This window comes from Mustela erminea, chromosome 12 (assembly GCF_009829155.1).
Source record: "Mustela erminea isolate mMusErm1 chromosome 12, mMusErm1.Pri, whole genome shotgun sequence".
Taxonomy (NCBI): Eukaryota; Metazoa; Chordata; class Mammalia; order Carnivora; family Mustelidae; genus Mustela; species Mustela erminea.
The window spans coordinates 14754235-14777448 of NC_045625.1; positions in this window are offsets into that span (position 1 = coordinate 14754235).

Below are 23214 nucleotides of genomic sequence, written 5' to 3' on the forward strand. Positions count from 1 at the left end.
TTAATAGTTTTTCTGTTGATTCTCTGGAGCGTTCTAGGTATCAAAACACATCTTCTGCAAATAATGATCATTTTGTCTCTTCCTTTTAAGCCATTATTATTCTAGCAAAACTATCTTTATTGCAGAGGATAGAAACCGCTGCGATGCGATGTAGCACAGGGAGAAGGGGAATGCGTCTGGTGGGAGTGGTGAAGGAGCTGTTTATGGGAACGACACAACCAGATGCCATGGAAACTGGGGCGGAAAGAAGAGCCCAGTCGCATGGGAACTGCAGCTAGGGGGCTTACTAGCATCCAAAACCTCTCTCTCTGTGTCCCAAGAGCCACCCGATAGTTTGTTTCTTCTTCACTTGTTGAGCCTGGCATGCCTCCTGGTGTCTCTCCTCTTAGAAAACTCTCTCTGCTGGTGTACACTATTAAACATACACTTGTCCTCTCAGTGATAACATCCAACGTGAACCTACTCTCTTCTCCCTGCCTCTAGGTCCAGCAGCTCAAGCAAGAGACACTGGTTGCTGGCCAGTCCATAGGTGAGCCAATGTGGGTTCAGGGGTCCAACCCTGGTTCACGCAGCACTGCCGAGGGTACAGCTTGGTCATATGTTAGAAACATGACTCCAAAGTCTGCTTTTCCCTGAGACTGTGAATCCTGGTTTTTGGCAAGATTTGTTGGCATCAGAACAGGAATGAAACAGTTGTTCAACTTCTTCTCTGCTCTTGGAGCGGTTTTTAAAGTATGAGAATTATCTGTTTCTGCAAAGTTTGATAGAAATTACCTAGGGATTAAAAAGAAAAAAAAAAAACCCATATACCCATAAAAACAAACTGTGGGATCAGAAGCTTTCTGGGAAGTAATTCTTTGATAACTCTTTCAATTTCTCCCATAGCTACTGCTCCAGTGCGGTCATGAGTATTTCTCTGTTTGTTTCTTCACTAGACCATGACCTCCTGGACAGCCAGAGCCATGTTTTCATTTATCTGTTTGAGCCCAGTTCCAGCCCAGGGCCTGGCCCTGAGCAGACCCCTTGATTTGTATTGACTTGGGGTGAATTCGAATCAGAAGTAACATAGATAATGAAAAAAGGACTAGAGATGGGGTCAGAGGATGGGAGTTCATACATTAAGCTGTTTTTTACTAATTGGGAGGATTCGGGTCAGTTGTTTACTCTGAGTCTCATTGTTCCAGTGTGTACAATAGTGTAGTTAGGGATGAGCATGTGTGTGTGTGGACAGGGTCCCCTAAGGTCTCCACCTTGCTTTAGCATCCTGACTTAAGCCTAGATGAAAACAACAACAACAAAAAGAAAACAAATTTCTATTGGTGAAATTTTAAAAACTGTTTAAAATCCTGTGTTAATCCTTGTGGAACCAGAGGGGTATTAATAAGCAAGTAAACATAGTAAATACGTGAATTGGGTTTTATTTACCCTCTTACAGTGCAAGAGAATCATTTTTAGTTCAAGCCCCTAGGCATTGCCTTCTCCACAGCTTATGAGGTGTGTGTATGAAATCCAAATAATTTTGTGAAAAACCCCAACATGGCATCATTGTATGTGCCTGCTATTTTAACGGGACTAAGAGCCTTTTCCTAATAATTTATTGTATTTTAAAATATCAGCTGGACCCCTAAGTCACGCATTTTCTGACGGTGCTGCCTTGGTGTTGACATTTCTTGGTGTTCTTACTCATACTGATAAGATTGTGTATATGTACACATTCATAATCTCTTCTGATTCAGATCAGTTAGTGACAAGAAGACCTTATACTGTTATGGATCTTCCAAGTGCCATTTGTTTTCCCAATCTCATAGGGTATTTTGACTGATTATTCACTGTCAGACCACGGGAAAGAAGAAGAAAGAAAATAACCTTCATCCAGTGGGGCGATTGTGTGTGTTTTTTTGGCCACTTGTAATGATCAAGGGCAGTTTCCATCAAGAACACCTAAATTCACAGAAGTCAGCAATCCACTGACCGCCGTCTCAAGATCAGGTCACACCAACTCCAGTTTCTAGCATGCATTTCAAATATGAAACACAAGCACTGATTGCAAATCTGAAGACATTTTCATTTTGCCCCAGGCCAGGATTTTTAATTAAAAAAAAAATAAACCTGTCAAAGTCTGCAAGAAAGGCTCTTAGATATTCTGGCCAATGGTTTATTTAAAAATCCAATACTGCAATTTCCTCAGCAGCAGGAGGCAAGAGACCTCCTTTAGGTTGAACACCCCATAAATGAATGGTAGCCTGATTCCCAGCCCTTGAAACAAAAGGGACTTAACAAAAAGGATTCCACTCTGCAGGCCCAGGACAGAGTATCCTGAATGCCATCTCTGTGTAAAATAACTGCATATTGGAAGCAAGAAGACCTGTTTTAGGTCTCATTTATTATCCAGGTGAAGTTGGTATTGACAGAAAATATAACATTTTGTGTTTAAAGTTTAAAATTTGCAATAGATTACCAGTCATCTTAAGCCCAACCATTCACACGCTAAAAGCAGAGAAAAGGTCTGCCTGTGCACACTGTATATCCCCAACCTGTTGGTCATATTTAATTGACCTAGAGAAGCATCACTGACCCGTGGGCCAGTAAGACTTCTCTCTGGAATTTGAAATCGCTAGCTGAAAAAGGGACTCTGTTAACTACGGGCACTGGAGGTGTAAGTGCCAATTATCTTCAGGACAAAAACCACCATTTTGGAATAGCAATGATGGACTATAGTTAACCTGAAGAAGCAGGTCCTTAGACAGGAGACTAGAAGCCCGCACAGGTAGGCAGAAGCAGAAACAGAAGACCTGGTAGCTCCGAGCAAGGGGGAGAGATTGAGGGAGCAAATACCTGATTATGTTCTATTTCCTATGAGGCCCGGAAGCTGAGTTCCATGGCTGGACCCGCCCCCGTCTTTTTTTTTTTTTTTTTTGACAATTTCTTTTAATGAATTTTTACTACTGGAAAACAACTGCAAGAGAATTCTGTAACTTTGTATCTGAGTAGACTTTAGGTACCTCTCCTCATATCAATTCATTCAATTAACAAATATTTATTGAACAAGTTTTATGAACCAGGATCTATAATGGAAGCTGAAAAAAAGACAAAAAACAAAAAAAAAACATAAACAAGACAGACACATCTTATGACCTCATAGAATTTGCATTTTCATAGGAAAAAAGAACAAAAGCAAGATAGGAAAACAAGACTCATACATAAACATTGACAAATATACTAAATGAGAAAAGAAGAAACAAGCAGAATTCTGAGACATAGGACAATGAGATGAGCTTCTTTTAAGAAGAGTGGTGAAAGAACTCAGAAGAAAGTATGCAGAAGCTAAAACCCAAAGATAATAAGGCACTGACTCTGCAAAGAATTAGGGAAACTGAGTTTCAAACAGGACTCATGTTGGTGCACTTAGAGTAAATGAACTTGGGTGTAATGGCTCCCAATTTCATGCTCTTTCCCTGTCCTTTCTCTGTGTGAGGCAGAGACAAAATAAATTTTGAGCCATACAGAACTGGATATAACACTGGCTCTGTATCTAGTCTTGGGCAACTTAATTTGCTCCTGTAAACCCCAGTTTCCTTATTTGTAAAATGGCAATAAGGATGCCTGACTTGTAGAAATGTTATGCAGTCTGAAAATAATGTATGCAGATGTCTAATCCAATAGACTCGCAATAAGTAGGGGCGATTGTTATTATGACTATCTTTATCTCTGAGCCACCACTCCTCCAAACTGTAGGGAGAAGAAATAACTTTACTCATTAGGACACTGGAAAAAGAAGAGAAAACTAAACCCTGTGTAAACACAAAGAAGGAAGTAATAAAGATTACAGAAGGAAAAAATGTCATTTAAAAAAAAAAAAAGAAAATAGCGCGAACACACAAAGCCAACATTTTATTCTTTGAAAAGATCAATAAAATTGACAAATCTTTGGTAAAACAGATCAAGAAAAAAGAAAGAAAATTCAAATTACTAAAATCAGAAATGAAAGAAGGGACATTACTACTGACCTTATAGAAATAAACTAGATTATAAGAGAATACAATGGATAGCTGTATGTCACAAATTAGATAATCCAGAATAAAGGAACAAATGTTTAGAAAGACATAAACTACCAAAATTGACTCGAGAAGAAATGGTAAATCTGAATAACAAGTGAAGAGTTTAATTAATAATAGTAATTTTAAAATTCCACAAAGAAAACCCTGGGACCTGATTTACTCTTGAATTTTATCAAAATTTTAAAGAAGAATTGACATCATTCTCTACAAAATCTTCCCAAAAAATATAAGGAAAGAAAAAACTTCCCAGCACATTCTATAAGGCCAATATTATTCTGACACCAAAATTAGACAAACATGTCACAAGAAAAATAAACATACATTATCTCTTATGAATATGGATATAAAAATCCTTTAAAAATCACTAGCAAACTGAGTCCAACAAAATATAAAATAAATTTGCACCGTTACCAAGTGGTATTTGTCCCAGAATTGATTCAATACGTGAAAATCAACCAATATATCATATTAATAGAATAAAGGACAGAAACCACATGATAATTTGATAGACACAGAAAAAGCATTTGACAAAAATTCAACATTCTTTTATGATAAAAGCACTCAACAAACTAGAAATTATTCATCACTATGATAAAGGACACCTACCAAAAAACCATAACTAACAGCACACTTAATGCTGAAAGACTGAAAGCTTTCTCTTTAAGATCAGAAACAGGACAAAAATGTCTGTTTGCAGCATTTCTTTTCAGTGTTGTATTGGAAGTTCTATCTGGGACATTTAGGCAAGGAAACAATATAAAAGTCATTCTTATTGGAGAAAAAGAAGGAAACTATCTCTATGTTTAGATGGTATGATTTCGTATGCAGAAAGTCCTAAGGAATGCACAAAAACTATGAGAGCTAATAATGGACTCCACTAAGTTTTCAGGACATGAGATCAATAAGCAAAAATTAGTTATATTTCGGGACACCTGGGTGGCTTAGTGGGTTAAGCCTCTGCCTTTGGCTCAGGTCATGGTCTCAGGGTCCTGGGATCGAGCCCCGCATCGGGCTCTCTGCTCAGGGGGGAGCCTGCTTCCTCCTCTCTCTCTGCCTGCCTCTCTGCCTACTTGTGATCTCTGTCTGTCAAATAAATAAAATCTTTTTAAAAAAATTAGTTATATTTCTACACACTGGCAAAGAACAATCTGAAAATGAAATTAAGAAAATAATGCCAGTTATGAAAGCATTGAAAATAAAACATGAATCAATTTAACATTTAAATAAAAAACAAAGAGATGAAAAGACATGTCATGTTCATGGATCAGAAAACTTTATATTGCTAAGATTTATTTATGCATTTAAGGCAATCCTTATAAAAATCTATTTGGATTTTTTTTTTTTGCAAAATTGACAAACATCTTAATATTCATATAAAAATGCAAGGGACTCAGCATAGCTAAAACAATTTTTAAGGGGGCATGGGGTTTTGGAGAATTCACAATTCTTGGTTTAAAAACAAAACAAAACAAAAAAACAGTAATCAGGAGAGTATGGCACTGGAGAAGGATAAAAATATAGACCTGGTCTATAGAATAGACATGAAAGTCCAGAACCCAGGGCACCTGGTTGGTGCAGTCAGTTAAGCCTTTGACTCTTGGTTTCAGCTTAGGTCATCATGATTTCAGGGTCATGATCTCAGGGTCGTGAGATGGAGCTTGCATGAAGCCCGGGGTCGGGCACCATGTTCAGTCCAGAGTCTGCTTAAGAGACTCTCTCTGCCTTTGGCCCGCCTCTCAATTTTAAAATGAATAAATAGATCTTAAAAAAAACAAAAAAACAAAAACAAACTCAGAACCCTCACATTTATGGCCAATACATTTTCAACAAAGATGCCAAGACAATTCATTCACTGGGGGAAAAAAGGATTTTTTTTCAACAAATAGTGCTGAGAAAACTGAATATTCACATTGAAAAGAATCAAGATGGGCCCTTCCTTATAACATAAATAAAACTCACCCAAATGTATCATGGGCCTAAATGTGTAAGCTAAAACTAGAACTTGTGGAGGAAAATACAGGAGCAAATCTCTGTGACCTGGGGTTAGGCAATGGTTTCTTAGATATGACATCAAAAGTATAAGTGATCGAAGAACAAGTAAGTACATTGAACTTCATCAAAGTTAAAAATAAAAGGGGAGCCTGGGTGGTTCAGTGGGTTAAAGCCTCTGCCTTCGGCCCAGGTCATGATCCCAGAGTCCTGGGATCGAGCCCCACATGGGGCTCTCTGCTCCGCAGGGAGCCTGCTTCTTCCTCTCTCTCTCTGCCTGCCTCTCTGCCTACTTGTGATCTCTGTCAAATAAATAAATAAAATCTTAAAAAACAAACAAACAAACAAACAAAAAACCCAAATTCTTTCATGTTCCAAAGGACACCATGGAGAATGTGAAAAGAAACCCATAGAATTATGGGTTTATAGAATGGGGAAAATGTATGCTAATGATATATTTGCTAAGAGATTTGTATCCACAGCTTATAAAGAACTCTTAGAACTCAATACTAAAAAAACAACCCAATTAAAAATGGGTAAAGAATCTGCACCGACATTTCTCCAGAGAAGATATATAAATGGCCAATAAGCATAAGAAAAGATGCTTAGCATCATTAGCTCTTAAATAAATGCATATCAGAACCAGACCATGATACCTCTTCACACACCCTAGTATGACTATAATAAAAAAGGCAGATAATAAACAAATTTGACAAGAATGTGGATTATTAGAATCCTCATACACTACTGTTCATACAACAGCCGCATGGGAAAACAGTCTGGCAGTTCCTCAAAAGGCTGGGACAGAGCTGAATGGAGACTGACTGCTAATGGATATGGGGTTTCTTAGGGGAGGCGGATAATGATAATGTTCTAAAATCAATTGTGATGATGGTTGTGTAACTTAATGAATATCCTAAAAACCACTGGATTCTGTACTTAAATTGAGAGAACTGTATAGTATGTGAATAATATTTCAATAAAGTTATGAAAATACAGGGCAACAATAAAAATAAGATAAGAAAGAATAAAACAGGGATATTTCCCCTACAGGTCCATTAGTAAAATTGTGCAACCAGCTACTTAAATTTGTGTTATTGTTATAAATGATCCTAAATTGTTCTTAATCAACTTGGGACTCAAAGTGCCATCGCTGTTTATGACTGGGAAGGAGAGTACTCTCTCAATGAAATGAGACTTCCCTACATACGACATCCAAAATGAAGGAACATTCTTGAGCATCAGGATCTTCTGAATACAAGGTGATTTTTTTTTTGTCTTTTTTTTGTTCCTTTGACACAAATCCTTTTCAAAATCAGATAAAGCACTGGTAGTGATGATGATGATGATGGTGGTGGTGGTGGTGGTGGTGGTGATGATGGTGATGGTTTTCATTTGCCAGTTCTTTATTGTGTGCCTGATCTATGCAAGGCACTGCACAGGCATTGATTTCTTTAATCCCAGTTAACAACTCAATATGATCTGCTTCATTTCCCCCATTTTTAGATGTGGTAATTGAGGCTCAGACAGGTTAAACAACTTGCCCAAAGTCACACAATTTGTAGGGACAGATCCGAAATTTGAAAACCAGATATGTTTATTTGCAAAATCCACACTTTAACATCTAATTATGTTGCTTTTTAAGCAGCATATTTGCATTTTTGGTTTGTTTTACTGTTTTTCACACTTCTAAGTAAATAATGAATGCATGTTCATTGTAGAAAACCTGAAAAACAAAAGTGTGTCATAGGTGATATTTGGGGATAAGTAGGAGTTTAAAATGGCAAAATAAAATTACTAGTAAAATTATGATATGGTTTTAAAGTTTTTGCTATTAGTGGATACTCATGACATAGTGAAATATGGGTCATAAATCAATTGACTTCTAGGATCTGTTTACATACACATTATATTATTTATACATATATTACAAAATACATTTGCATATACATTTAAATTACATTTTGAATATATGTGAAAAGAAAGTTCTAGAAACACTTATATCAAGATGCTGCCTCTGAGTGGATTTAAGGAATCATCCTTCTTTTTGCTTTTTTGTATATTCCCATTGTTTCAGTATGATTAGCCTTCACTTCTGAACTAATCCGTTCTCTGGATTAACCAATGTTTCCCATCTTCTTCAAAGATACGACTCACGCCCTCTGCAAGTTAGACCTTCAGTTGGTAAGACTGCTCTTTAATTCTCCAGTACACTTCGGCTTCCACTGACTTTCCATTAACCTACAATTACAGATCCTGATCTCAACAGATAAGAGGGACTTTCTGTAATGGGAGCAGAAGGAGCACCCCATGTCAATTAGTAAATGGACTCTAGTCATACAGCTGAGTCGTTCTCTGGAGTGACCGAGCATCACACGTAAACTTCAGCATGGCCATTCTACACATTTCCAGGAAGTGATTGCGTTTGTATTTTATTATTTATTTTGCAGTGTGTCAGTCTTTGAGATTTCTTTTTGCCATGTCTTGCCATTTGCCTTTTCTTGCCATTCCCCTCATTGTTTTAACTGACCGTCTGAAGGGGAGTGATGGCAACAACAATCAGCCAATCAACTTTTGGCCCATCCACCCCATTCTGTTAAAAAAATGTATGGGAATAGCTATTTTTAGTACAACCCCTAATAAGTGTTTATCTTAACAGGGAACACATTGGCAATATTCAAATATTTTCTTTTTTTAAAGATTTTGTTTATTTATTTGACAGAGAGAGATAGCAAGAGAGAGAATAGAAGAATGGGAGTGGGAGAGGGAGAAGCAGACTCCCCAGTAAGCAGTAAGCTCATCAGGGGGCTCGATACCAGGACCCTAGGAACATGACCTGAACTGAAGGCAGACACTTAACCAACTGAGCCACCCAGGCGCCCCTCAAATATTTTATTATTTTTTTTTAAGATTTATTTATTTTGGAGAAGAGAGAGTACACGTGTTTTGGGGGAAGGGGCACAGAGGGAGAGAATCTTCCAGCAGATTCCCTGCTGAGTGCAGATTCCCTGCTGAGTGCGGAGCCCAACGCATGAGATCATGAGATCATGAGATCATGACCTGAGCCAAAACCAAGAGCCAGATACTCAACCAACTGAGCCACCCAGGCAATGCAATATTCAGATATTTTTATCTCATTTTAATTATTTAGAATAACTGGGGAATCCAGGAAAATCCAAGACTGATGGCAGATTCATCAGTTTTTATTAATGATTATAAATTACATTTCTTAGAAAAATGTGCAGCTTACAACAGTATGCACAAACACCCCTCTCCAGGGAGTTGAGAGAAAGACACTGCTTTTCCAGAGAAGATCAATAGTTTGAGTTTTTCTGCTTAGGATGATAGATCTCAGAGTGCAGGTGCATGAAAGGCCCTTAGCTATTGAGCCCAACACCTTTATTTTACATATATAAGAAAAACACTGATACTGAGACTGTGGCAACTGATGACCAGTAGTGACAGAGCCAATCACTGGAAGACCCAGAAGTAGAACAGAGTCTTCTGATTTTTGGTCTCGTGCTCTTTCTGCACAGGGTCAAGTAAAGTAAGTGAGTGTAATTCACTGGGGTCATACAGGAGGGATTGGTCTGGACCATGGGGAACTAGAAAGACAATGACCTGGAAAACGCACTCACAGCAACAGAATGGACTTGGCTCCTGGCTTTTAGTATGCATACCCTACTGCATCAAACATCTTATTAAGAAACTCCAACACATATGTAAATGGCTAACTTTATTTACATTGAGCAGATAACTTTATAGTTTTAATAAAAGGGCTCTGAAGCTCATTTAACGCAGTCTCCAGTTAACTTATCTTTTGCAGCCATCAATCTCACATTCCTTCAGGGATGGGGGACTTGCTACCGTACAGTTCAGCACATTTGATGGGCAGACAGCCTCAGCCATTGCAATTCTCCTTATCAGAATAAAACCAACTTCCCTGCGTTTTCCCCTTACTGGCCAAATTTTACCTTTGAAGTCAAACAAGAATAAGTCTTATCCCTTTTAAAACTGACAGCTTTTGAAATACATGAAGATGGTTTGCATGCCCTTCCAGATTTTCTCATCTCCCTTAACCATTCTTCATATGATATATGATATTCAGCTGGGTGCTGTGTTCAAAAAGGTGAGGGAAAGTCCCTCCAAACCAAAATAGCTCTTCTGATAGTCCATCATTGTCCCTAAAATTAATCCAAGGTACTAAAGTATTCAAAGATATGTCAAAAGAAGTAGAGGAAAGGTTCCGAAAGGAAACATGGGGAGAGTATTTGAAGTTAGTATTAATTATAATGACATCTCACATTTATCAAAATCTTACAATATGCTAAGAACTCTGCTGAAATCCTTGTAGATATTATCGTGTTCAATTCTCACTGTGATCCCTGTGGACAGGAATTTTGCCCCCATTCTATAGATGAAGACACTGAGTCGAGGAGGTCAACTGACCTGCTTCAGGCGACTCAGCCCCAAAGTATCAGAGCCAGGATTTATCACATTTATCTTGTTTCAATATCTGTGCCCTTACCTGCCGTCCTGGCATGAAGTATTAGAAAATACACCAGAACTGGAGTCAAAATGTGGGGCAACTGGGTGGCTCAGTGGGGGTGGCTCCAGTGGCTCAGGGGGTTAAAGCCTCTGCCTTCAGCTCAGGTCATCACCTCAGGGTCCTGGGATCAAGCTCCACATCAGGATCCTTGCTCAGTGGGGAGCCTGCTCTCTGCCCCCCACCGCCGCCTGCCTTTCTGCCTACTTATGATCTCTATCTATCAAATAAATAAAGAAATAATTCTAAAAAAAAACAAAAACAAACAAACAAACAAAAAAAACACTTGGATGTGAAATCAACTACTGCTTACTGACCTGAGTGACTGACTTCCCTTTTTGAGCCTCTGTTTTTCTGTTCTTTCACTTCTGGGCCTTCTTTTCTATTCATAAGGATCCATTTTCCGGGTGAGAACTGAACACTTTCTTGTTAAGAATATGGTTCCCGTTGGCTAAGGGATGGAAAGAGAAAATGTGTGAATTCCTTTGCATGAAAAAAGGACCTATCTCCTCCAAGTCCCAACCCTCCTTTCCATACTTTTTGGTAACTCTTTTAGTAACTCTTTGTTTAATATCTGATATTCTAGGCCACATTGGACTGCTTTGCATTCGCCAAACTTGTCGTACCCTCTTACCTCTGTGTTTTTCTCTCTGCCTCAAATGGTTGAGGTGGCAGGGGTGTGGGAGGTTGGGGTACCGGGTGGTGGGTATTATAGAGGGCACCGATTGCATGGAGCACTGGGTATGGTGAAAAAATAATGAATACTGTTTTTCTGAAAATAAATAAATGGAAAAATTTTTTTTAAAAAATGGTTGTCTCTTCCCAAAGAAACTAATTTTCAAATCAGAGCTCAAATTACTGCCATCCTTCTCACTCCCTGAATTTACCAGAATGAATGTACCCTTCCTCTGGTTCCTTAACCACTCGGTTCATACCTTTATTGCCATCATCCCCTGGGCTATGGAATATGCGCACCCTCCAAAATTCACCTGCTAGAATCCTCACGCACACTGTGATTGTATTAGGAGGTGAGACATTTGGGATATGATCAGGTCGTGAGGATGGAGACTTCAGGCAAGGAATTCGTGTTCTTATAAAAGAGAGTTCTTGGGACGCCTGGGTGGCTCAGTGGGTTAAGCAGCTGCCTTCGGCTCAGGTCATGATCCCAGCGTCCTGGGATCGAGTCCCACATCGGGCTCCTTGCTCGGCAGAGAGCCTGCTTCTCCCTCTGCCTCTGCCTGCCTCTCTGTCTGCCTGTGCTCGCTCGCTCTCTCTCCCTCTGTCTCTGGCAAATAAATAAAATCTAAAAAAAAAAAAAAAAAAAAGAGAGAGAGAGAGAGTTCTTATAAAATAGATTCTGAAGTGGATTAGGGACAATAGAAAAGGGCTCCCTTGCCCCTCCACCATGTGAGGACACAAGAGAAAAAAGTCTGTGACCTCGAAGAAGCCCTCACTCAGCCTTGTTGGTCCCCTGATGTCAGATTTCCAGCCTCCAGAACTATGAGGAATAAATACATTTCTGCTGTTGAGAAGATACCCAGCCTCTGGTATTTCCTTATAGCAGCTCAAATGGACAAAGAGACTCTGTTTACATGCTATTTTAGAATGTGAGTTCCTTGAAAGCAAGAGGCATATTTTATTCATTAGGTTTTTATTCCTAACATATAACACAGTGCCATTAAAAAAAAGAAAAAAAATGAAGTGAGCCCCTACTATGTGTATGATGCAAGGCGTGCTATACCATTGTAGCACTTGGCTACTTACATAATGAAGAAACAAATGTACAAAACCAGAAAGACTGGGCTTCCTTTCTCCACATCAATTAACACTATTAAATGTGATGAATTCCATTTGCTACAAAACAACGTCCCTTAAATGACTCTCATTTGGGTATAGAGATGTACTTTCACGTTCAGAGAGCAGAAGATAAAACCAGGTGCCCTGTCATTATGACCACCACTGTCATTACGGTTATGATGATGAATTGGAGATTATTATTATTTTTATTATCTTAAGCAAATGAGTTTTCTTTCCTCCCCCCACAGAGCTTCCAGGAACGTCTCTCAAGTGTTTCCAGCTGTCCTGTCTTGTTTTGACACTTCTGCCAGAGAGCTGTGCAGAAAGGGGAGAGGAGGAAGGATCCAGGGGCTGACCTTGGACTTGGGCTGGCCTGCTGGCTGCAGACTGCCCCGCGGCTGCCGCCACCACTTTGTCTCTCCCTCTGTTCCACTCAAGGCCACCATTGATCAGTGCGCTGAGCGCTTTACAGCTGCAGCCTTGGATGGGCCTTCAAAGAAATTGATTGCAGTCAATTCCCAGCAGAATGAGGCACATCGACTTGTGTCCTGGTCCCACCAATGAACCCCTTGACTCCCCTGTTTTAATTACTCCAGTAGGCCTTCTGGAAATTGGCCAGGTTGGTGAGAGAAAGAGAGGGCAGGGGGACAGAGAAAAGGGGACTGCAATAAAACCAGAGAAGAAGGGTATTCCTTGTGCCAGGACACTGGGTCGCATTTGTTCACTGTGAAGTTATGACGTGGATTATTAGAGAATTTGATTAGAGAGTCAAGAATCAAGTTGAGTTCAAGATCCAACTCAGCCAACTAATTTGGTAAACTTGGCAAGTTATTTCACAAAGCTGGGACTCAATTTCACATCTATAAATGAGGAAATTAGTAAGACAACTTTAATAACTTGAAAAATACATCAATAAAAATAAAACCATTGCTACTACTACAAAGATGGTGACGGATGCCATGTCTATGAGCATTTCGAGGTGCTATCACCACAATCAATGCTTCATATAGATAATTTTTTTAAATAATCTTCTTTAAATCACCCTGTCGTACAATATAAAGAAAATCTTTTCCTCTATTTCATGTAAGTGGGCATGGAGGCTAAAAAGGTTAGGCTGTTGTCCAAATATATAACATTAGGGATCAAACCCAAGTTCCTGCAGACCCAGAGCCCTTGTTCTAGAATGTCTATATAAAACACCAGAATGCTTACAGATCATGTTCACATCAGTCCCCCCGATTTCCTGCCCATCCCTGCAGTCCCACCCATACATAGTGGGAAGGATACAGGATACAGGCACTTTGTCATTAAAAAGTCACAAATTCCATTTCTTTCTCAGAACAAAGGAAGCTCCATGCCCCCGGTATTTACACCTCTGCATCTTTGCTTTTAAGACAAAGCAGAAGTGTAGAACGGCGGCCATTTCTACGGTGTAGATCACTCTCATCAAGGCTTCAAACTCACTTAGCGATCGTTTCTCACGGCGTGAGCAGCAGACTACCTGCCTCAAAATCTCCTGGGGCACTTGTTCAAAAACATATTCTCAGTCTCCTTCTGGCTCTATCTAATGAGAATCCCTAGGGCAGAGACCCAGGACATGGCATTTTAACAAGGGCTCCTGGTGATTCTTGGGAGCATTGATGTTTGAGGACCACTATGACTGAATACCTTGGTTCACCCAGAGCTTAAAGTGAAAGTAACCCACCACCCTCACATTACCCAGCAGGCCTTGCATGTCATCATCTTCACATAGGATTTTAGTACATTTCTTGCATTCTTTGTGATCTGAACTCTTGCTTATCTGCCCACCAGCCAGCCCCACCACCCGCCCTCTCCCTAGCACCTGTTTCCTTGCACATAATACCCAGCTTATTGGGGAATGTACCCAGTCCTTGAGAATGAGTCCCAATTTATCTAAGCCCTTGGGCATTCTCCATTCTTCTTGGCTGGGGGTTCACAATGGATAAAAATGGGATCTAGTTCCAGCTAATGGGAGGCAAAGTCTTTGTGGGGCACTCCTGGGAAACACTTCCATTTCTCAGAAAATAAAACTACATAAGGAGAAGCTTCTTTGCTCAGTCCCCTCCCTTCCTACTTTGGGTACATCCTTTGAGGATGTGGTTTGAAAGGACTACATTTATCTTGTAGCTATAAGATAACCAACACAAGAAGGAGCAGCCAGCACGGTGAAGGTGGTAGGGTAGAAAAATACAAAAGGTCTATATCTTTGAAGAAAAACTTAGAGCCACTCAATCAATGCTGAGATGAACTGACTCTGGTCTAACTATATGAATAATATATAACCTTTGGGTTAAGCTGTGTTTTTCAATGGTTAAGTCATTGTTAGATCCTTTATTGCAGCCTAAAACATCTTAACTTTCTCCTTACACAGTCTTGACCTTATGCATTTCTCTCTTTCAAAATCTTGGTAGTGGGGCGCCTGGGTGGCTCAGTAGGTTAAGCCACTGCCTTCGGCTCAGGTCATGACCTCAGGGTCCTGGGATCAAGTCCCGCATCAGGCTCTCTGCTCAGCAGGGAGCCTGCTTCCCTCTCTCTCTCTCTCTCTCTGCCTGCCTCTCCATCTACTTGTGATTTCTCTCTGTCAAATAAATAAATAAAATCTTAAAAAAAAAATCTTGGTAGAAAAATTATTTGAAGTCTTTATCAACCCAGCATGCTCCTCATTCCAAGAGAGAGTTAAATGAAGAGAAATTAACATGGCCATTGGGCTCTGCTGTCAAATATCTGATGTCAAAACCAATCTTTGGCAGATTCTAGATTGCAGTAAATTAATAGAAGGATCTTCTAGCCAGAATTGGTCCTGTAGATCAGGGGTCAGCAAACCATGCCCCACAGATCAAATCAGGCCCTCTGCCTGTTTTTGTAAATTAAGTACTATTGGAACACAGCCACACTCATTTATGAACACATTGTATATGGTAGCTTTTATGCAACAAGGGCAGTGATGAGTAGTTGCCAGACACCAATGGTACAAAAGCCTGGAATATTCACTCTCTAGCCCTTTATATAAAATGTTTCCTGATTCCTCATACAGATAATTGAGTTGTTGGTCAAAGAGGAATCTCGTGTTTCAGAACCAGATGGAAAGGTTGATCCCATTGAAAAACTTTAAGCATCAGAGTTCTGCTATCATCCAAGCAGGACAGCCCACATCATCACAGACAATAGACAGGAAGAGTATCTATAAACAGAACTAATAATCTTCACATGAAAGAACCCCAAATCATCTCCAGCCTCTGCACGGGCAGAAGAGTAGAGAATAGGGAGACTCCAACCTGGACATATACCAGAGAGGTGACAAAGTCCACAGGAGACACACACATAACCATGAGTGAAGTTGGATCAACTACTGAGATTCAAAACTAAAAACCAGAAGTAGTAGGTTTGGGGAATCAGGACTAGAGAGTTAGGCCATCCAGCCTAACTCAATGGACTTCAATTTGTACGTCGGAGTTGCCCTTAAACTTGCTATGAAAGGGATTTCTAGGGCCATTCTGGCACACCAATGAGCTGTTGAGAGTTAATTGAGTAGCTGATGGAGGACCTATATCACTGTGTAACATGAGAAAAGCTGCTTAAGCCCCAAATTTTTATCTTTAAGGTATAAATCACCATATAATCTCCTTATCTATGAAGGGATTCTGTAAGCCCCCAAATAAATATCTTGTTTTAAGCAAAAAAGGCAGGATGTCTTTAAAAGGACATTTAAAGTCAACAGAGCCACCTGTGAGGCCTGAGTCGGCTGTGTCACCTGGGTAACAGCTCTACCTCTGAGCCTGCCCTCTTTTCTATAAAAGGCAGCAGAGGGGGTATTGATAAAAATATACATGGGTGTGCACATGACCTTCAGAAACACATGTAAAAAGGGCTTCCTAAATTACATAATGCTGTGCAAATGTGAGGTGTCACCATTATTGTTGAACGCGACGACATCCTGATAGGCCTCCCGAGTGACGTGACGGTGAAAGGTTCCCAAAATAGCTGTCTAAATTAACCTGTTGAGTGGGGAGAATTCATGACTCTCTTAAAGATTTTGGAGAATGCCTGCCAAAATGGGCTCTTTCTGCTTAGTGTAATTGACACTGAGGAGAGCCTTGTGACAGTAACTAGCCACCAGATGCAACCTCTCCCAAAGACGACTCCCTGTCAGAGATAATAACCCCGTAATGTCTGCAAGAATGTGTACACCTATGTTTCTGCTTGTTAGAAAGAAAACACAGATGCGGCTTGGTCACTTAAGAGCTCCGACACCCAAGTCTAGTTTAATACAGAGATGTAGAACCATGGAAATCCGGAAATTCATCCGTGGGTACCAGGATTCTTATGGCAGCACTGTCCAGAAAACTGAAAATCACACTAATACCCCAAACAGTTGAAGGAATAACTAAGCTGTTAGGGTCACTGAGCAGGATAAATCTGGCAGAGTCTACAAGTTTAGGCAGGTCACAGTATCGTGTTCAGGGACATCAGCTCAGAGAGAGTAAAACAGGCAGTTTCCAGAGCAAGGAATTCAAAGAGTCAGAGAGACAAGACAATTGAACAGGGTTGGGGATTTTGGACTCTTGGACAGAAACAACTTCCTCTATTTTCAATGTGGGGTTCATGTCTTTCTAAAGAAATTCTCTGAAATATTACCAAATCCTTAAGTACGTGCATCAATTTGTGTGCTCCTCGTCAGTCTCTAAAATAAGACATAACCAGGTATTGAAGGCTGTCAGCTTACCCTGTACCCTTTTCCTCTTTAACACATGGATTTCCTGCTTGCGTTCATAGCATCAATCCCATCTTTCACATTGTTCAGTGCTGTGATGTTTCTTCAGACTTGCCTCTGTTGAAGCTTTGCACATGGTCAGGCCCATCCAACATGAATCTGGAGATAATTCGACACGAAATACTTACAGCCATCCAAATGAATGATCTATACCTGTAGGCAACAGGATGAATGAATCACATATATCTCGAGCTAAAGAATATAGAAACAAATGATCCCATTTCTATGAAGTACAAAAATAGCAAAATAACCTCCTCATTGAACACATGACTCATATGTCATTGAACACACTGAATCATAGTAGTGGTTACCCTCGGGGAAGGAGTGACCCGAAGAGAGCATTGGAGGGATTTTAGGGGGCGCTGCTCATCTCTTTTGTGGGGTGAGTCTGTGGATGTAATTCAGTTTATAAAAACTCATCAAGCCATCTATGGAGAGTATTTCTACTTTTCTGTGTGTGCTACCCTCACGCACCCAAAAAGTTCTTTCAACTGAATGAGGAGCCAGGGTTGTAAGACAATGAAGCTCAGGAGTGACTCAACCAATAGCACTGTGGGTAAGTTGTTTTACCTCAGATGCCTCATTTCTAAAAAGGGGTTAACGATTCCTGCCTCACAAGGTCACTGTGAATATTAAATTGAAAGGGAAGACTACATTGTTTAGCGCAGTACCTGGTACAGAACAGGCATCCAATGTCTGCTTGCTACCAAGGTTTATACATTCCTTACATTGTCCAAGCTGACACATTTCAGACTGGGCGGTCCACTGTTAATCGTTGTTTCCAGTCCACCCACAAGCATAAACTCACTGGGTGCTGAAGGGACAAAAGCTCCTTTAGGTTGAGATCATGGTGATTAAAGAAATCCAGAGGGTGGATTTTATTTTGCAAGTGGAAGTTACTGAAGATATTGCCACAGAAAAGTCGCATGGAGCTAAGATTCGGCCAGATTAATCTTCTGGAAAATTAAAAGAGACTGAAACAGAGAAGGCCTCTAGACAAATCTTTCTTATCAAAAGTGTATTATTAGGTCCCCAGAAGTCATAATATGATGATGTATTCTTGATGTTAGCATTATTTTTTAAAGATTATGTTCATTTACTTGAAAGAGAGCACAAGAGGAGGGGAGGGGCAGAGGGGAAGAGGAGAAGCAGGCTTCCCACTGAGCAGAAAGCCTAACTCTCTCCCATGGCCCTGAGATCATGACCCAAGCCAAAGGCAGATGGCTTAACCAACTGAACCACCCAGGTGACCATCTTGATGTTAGTATTATTAGTACTATAAGCAATACCAACTATTGCGATCACTATTATTTTAGTGTGCACCTGCTAGGTACCAGACATTTGCAAAGCATCATCTCCCTTAATCCTGACTCAGAACACAACATGAATTGTTGCCATGTATCAGGTTCTTACTAAGTGCTAGACACTCTTCTAAGCCTTCAATACATATTAATGCATTTAATCCACATAAGAGCCCTGGAAGATAGGTACTATTGTTGTCTCCAGTTTATAAATGAAGAAACTGCGGCAAAGAGAGAGATGAAGGAACTCGTCTAAGACCACACTGATCTCAAGAGACAGAGCTGGGATTCATACTCTCTAGCCCGACTCTAGTGCCCATTCCAATACCCATTATATTATATCACCATCCTGGGTATTATTATGCCCAATTTCACACAAGCTGACTGAGACAGCAGTCAGATCTCTTGCTCAAAGTCACCGAGAAAAAGAGAGAGCGCCTCTGGTTTGCACAATGATAAGGCTGGTATACTTCATCATGAGCCAGTCTGCTAAGGGCAATAGTTTCCAATCATGGCTGAGAACAAATGAAACATTAGTCGGATGTGTTAAGAAAAGGAAGCACAGACATGAACTAAGCGTTTCTGTCCTAGGAAATCGGTGTATGCTCTACATGTCACAGGTGCTAACTAACCCTTAGGGAAACCCTACAAGGAAGTGCAGTTTCTGTCCCTGTTTTGCAAATGAGGAAATTGAGTCTCAGAGAAGTTACAGAATCATGAGAAATCTGAAATTAGGTGTTAGGCAGCCCGACCCCAAGGGCCACTCTTCTCCTTCCGGCCGATGGTCTCTCAGCCATAGGAAGCTAATTCCAGAGCCGAAGCCACCTCTCTCCATGCCCACCCCCCACCCACAGTTAATTCTGCACTCAGTAGTGTCCTGGGGCAGTTTTAAAAGCATTCCAAGTCTTAACCACAGCAAAGAATTCTCAGCTAACCTTTCCAGAGCACGCTGCAGCAGCAAATTCCTTCTCAGGTTTGTAGGAAGCCTCGGGCCTCAAGGAGCAGGTGCCTGCTTAACCCAAGTGTCACCTGCATCTGATCTATCTACTTAGCCTCGGGGAGACACACAGTCTGGTCTGCTCCTTCTCCCAGATGCAGACTGGTGCCGCCCCAGCAGGAGCCAAAGGCCTGCTCCTGAAGGAGTCAGAGTCAGCTCTCCTCCTCCAAGGCCCGAGAAAGGCTTGGCCGCCCCTGCTCACACACCCTCATGACTGCACGAGGCTCTGTTATGATCTAAGGAGGTCATCAGCCCAGCCACGTGGCCATAGCCAGCCTTCAACTTCCAGACCAGCAAGAGGAGTTCAGAAACTCCCTTTAACAAATGCCTCCATTGCCAGTCTTGTCTTGGGGTCTCAAATGCTCCCCCATATGATCAAGTCTTGGAGTAGAACTCCTTATATTAATCAGAACTCAAACAAAGTAGTAAAAGTAGAAGCATCTGAAAATCAGAGCTAATGGGACACACCCCCCACACACACCCCACCCACGAGCATGTGTATATCTGTATGGCACACACACATGAGAGCATGTGTTTATCTGTAGGGCACACACACACAAGCGTGTGCATATCTGTAGGGCACACACTCACACTCCCACACACCCACTCTCTCACACACACGAGTGTGTATACCTGTCAGGCACACACACGAGCATATGCATATCTGTAGAGCACACACTCACACACATGCACTCACACGAGGGTGTGTATATCTGTAGGACACATGCACTTTCTCTCTCTCTCTCTCTCTCTCACACACACACACACGAGGGTGTGCTTATCTGTAGGGCAAACCAGAAGGCTGGAGATTCTAAGGCAGGAGCTACCATCCATTGGTGGGATTTCTTCTTTCTCAGGAAAACCTCGGTCTTGCTCTGAAAGCTTTTCAGCTGATTGGATGAGGTGCACCCAGATGGTGGAAGATAATCTCCTTTGACTTGAACCGATTATAAAATTATTATATACCTTCCCAGAAACATCTCCACTCCTGTTTAACTGAATAACTGAATACTAGATTAGCACCCAGTTTAGCCCTTAACTTAGTCTAGCAAAGTTGGCAGCTCCTGAAACCAACCATTGCAATGCTCCTGGTGCCGTGGGGAAATTACCAGGAGAGCGGCTACAGTTCTGACTTTCTATTATCTTGAGCAAGTCCTTTTTTTGGTCTCTGAAACTCATTGTCAACTTCTGCAGAACAGTTAGAGCAAAGCAAGTGTAAAATGAGGAAGGCACGGAGGGATTGTCTCTAGCTGTGTGGAGGTATGAGTCATGGAAGGTATACCTGGGTTCATTCTATGGCATTTGAGATGGCAGGGCCAGCCCCTGGACAAAAGAAGTGCAAATTTAAGCATGGTAAAGGAATTCCCCTCACCATGAGATTCCATACTGAGAGAGGCTGTCCTAGAAGACAGGGACAACCCTGCTCCAGGACAACTGAAGGAGCCTCTATTTGGAGGAGAACAAGGTAGAAGGCATTAAATTTGGACTGGATATCCTCAAAAATGTCTTTCACCTAGCACTTGTGTGAATCTTCTTTGCTTTGCTTTTGGCTTGCCTTCTATCCTTTTCTCTCCCAGACCCTCCCCAGTTCCCTCCCTGTGTGTCAAGGGACTGTGCTAAGCAACGTAAAATGTAAGCAGATTCTGGAGGAAATATGACTCAGAAACACCCCTCCAATGCATGCTCTAGGTTTGTTCATAAGATTAACTGCTGCCTATCACAAGCGTAATCTTTTAAACCAATTTAGGTACTCTCACCCAGCAAGGCACTGGAAGATGGAGTGCAGTGGGTGCTTTTTGATCTCTGGATTTGTAGGTGTGCATTGATGACAGCTATATGTAAAACACCGCTTTGCTTGAAGATCTGATGTGAACTAGGTGTTAACCCCTGACCTCAGGCAGCACGGTGAAAATACACAGCAGTGGGTGCCTGGGTGGCTCAGTTGGTTAAGCGACTGCCTTTGGCTGAGGTCATGATCCTGAGTCCCGGGATCGAGTCCTGCATCGGGCTCCCAGCTCCATGGGGAGTCTGCTTCTTCCTCTGACCTTCTCCTCGCTCATGCTTTCTCTCAAATAAATAAATAAATGTTAAAAAAAAAAAAAGAAAAAAAAGAAAATACACAGCAGCTTCGAACCCAGCAGTTTCTAACAGATGTAACGTGAGAATTGTGACATGCAGACAAATCAATAATGAGGAGCAACGACATTTTTGTGGTTGGGGAATTTTAGCTGAGGGTAAAGAAACGGTTTGGACAGATCTGGTTCTAGGAAAAGTGCTATGGAGGGAGACATCAGGCAGGCAGAGCCAGGGTAAGAAAATGGCGAGCTGGATCTGAAGACAGTGAGGGAAGGAAAACTATTTCAAGGGCTGTGGGAATAACAGAGTAACAGTCCTTGTAGATGTGGAAGAGGGGATGGGGTCTCCAAAGATGGAGGAGGTTGAGAGAGAAAAAAAGAAAACAAAGAAAACAAAACAAACAAACAAACAAAAAACACCTGACAGTTCCTACTTTCAAGAAATTAACAAAAGACTGCCTTTTGCCCAGTATTTTCTTGCTACTCATAAAAGCCTCTCATCTGGAGGTACCACAGGGCACTGGGGTGTGGCCAAAAGCCCCCTGTCCTGGGGGAGAGTGTGCTGAGCTCACTGTGTGATCTTGGTGACCTCTCAGTGCTTTGGCTCCCCAACCTGCAAGATGTACAGGATATTCCCCGCCTTGCAGGCTTGCACGGACGCTGCTTTTGTAAGCTGTAAACCTCTCCGGCACCAACACTCCTGTACTCAGGGACAGAGCCTGTTGGTCCCAGGGGAGTTTGCAGCAGCTTAAGACGGAGCCCAAAATCAGCTCAATTTTGCCATCCAGACGGAGGTGGCGGAGTTGATATGGAACTAGTGACAGAGATGTCCACCTTGTGGCCATCAAAGCTGCATGCCGGGTGTCTTGTGGAGCGTGTCAGCTGCTTGGATTGTTCCGTGTGAAATTTAATTTGGGCTCCTGGGTGAGCAGGGAGGAGGGCGTGAAAGATATGACACTGGTTAATTTCATGTTTTACAGGCCCAACAACCCCACGAGTATATTTCTCGGCGAAAACTGAGAACCTGCGGGCCACTGCATGCAACGGATACGCAGTCCAGGGGGAAAATGAAGATAGTGAGAGAGGGAAAAAAATCATAAAGAATATATCATTTCCTGAAATCAAATAAACTTATAGCCTTCCGTCTCAATGGGTTAGATTGACAGGCAGAGATAGGAAGGCAAAAGAGGGTTTCTTTTAACACTTGCCGACACATTTCCACATACCTGCAAGCACTCCTGAGCGTGACATTCGAAGCCCCTAGCCTCCCATCTTTCCATGGGCAGATCTGGTCTGATTTCATTCTTGCTCAGAATATATTTTTGCCTCTGGGACGCCTGGGTGGCTCAGTCAGTTGAATGACCGACTCTTGATTTCAGCTCAGGTCATGGTCTCAGGGTGGTGAGATCAAGCCCCGGGTCAAGCTCCACAATTGCCAGGGAGTCTGCTTGGGATTTTCTCTCTCCTTCTCCCTGTACCCCTCCCCTGTCCCCCTCTCTCTCAAATAAATAAATAAATAAATCTTTAAAAAAAATCTGTTTTGCCTCCTTAAAGACTCCAGCATAAAACACAAAATTCTGATTGCAGTGCAAAACGCCCTCAGGGTCCTAACTTCTGCATCATGTCCTTCCCTGCTCACCTGATGCCCACACCACCAGC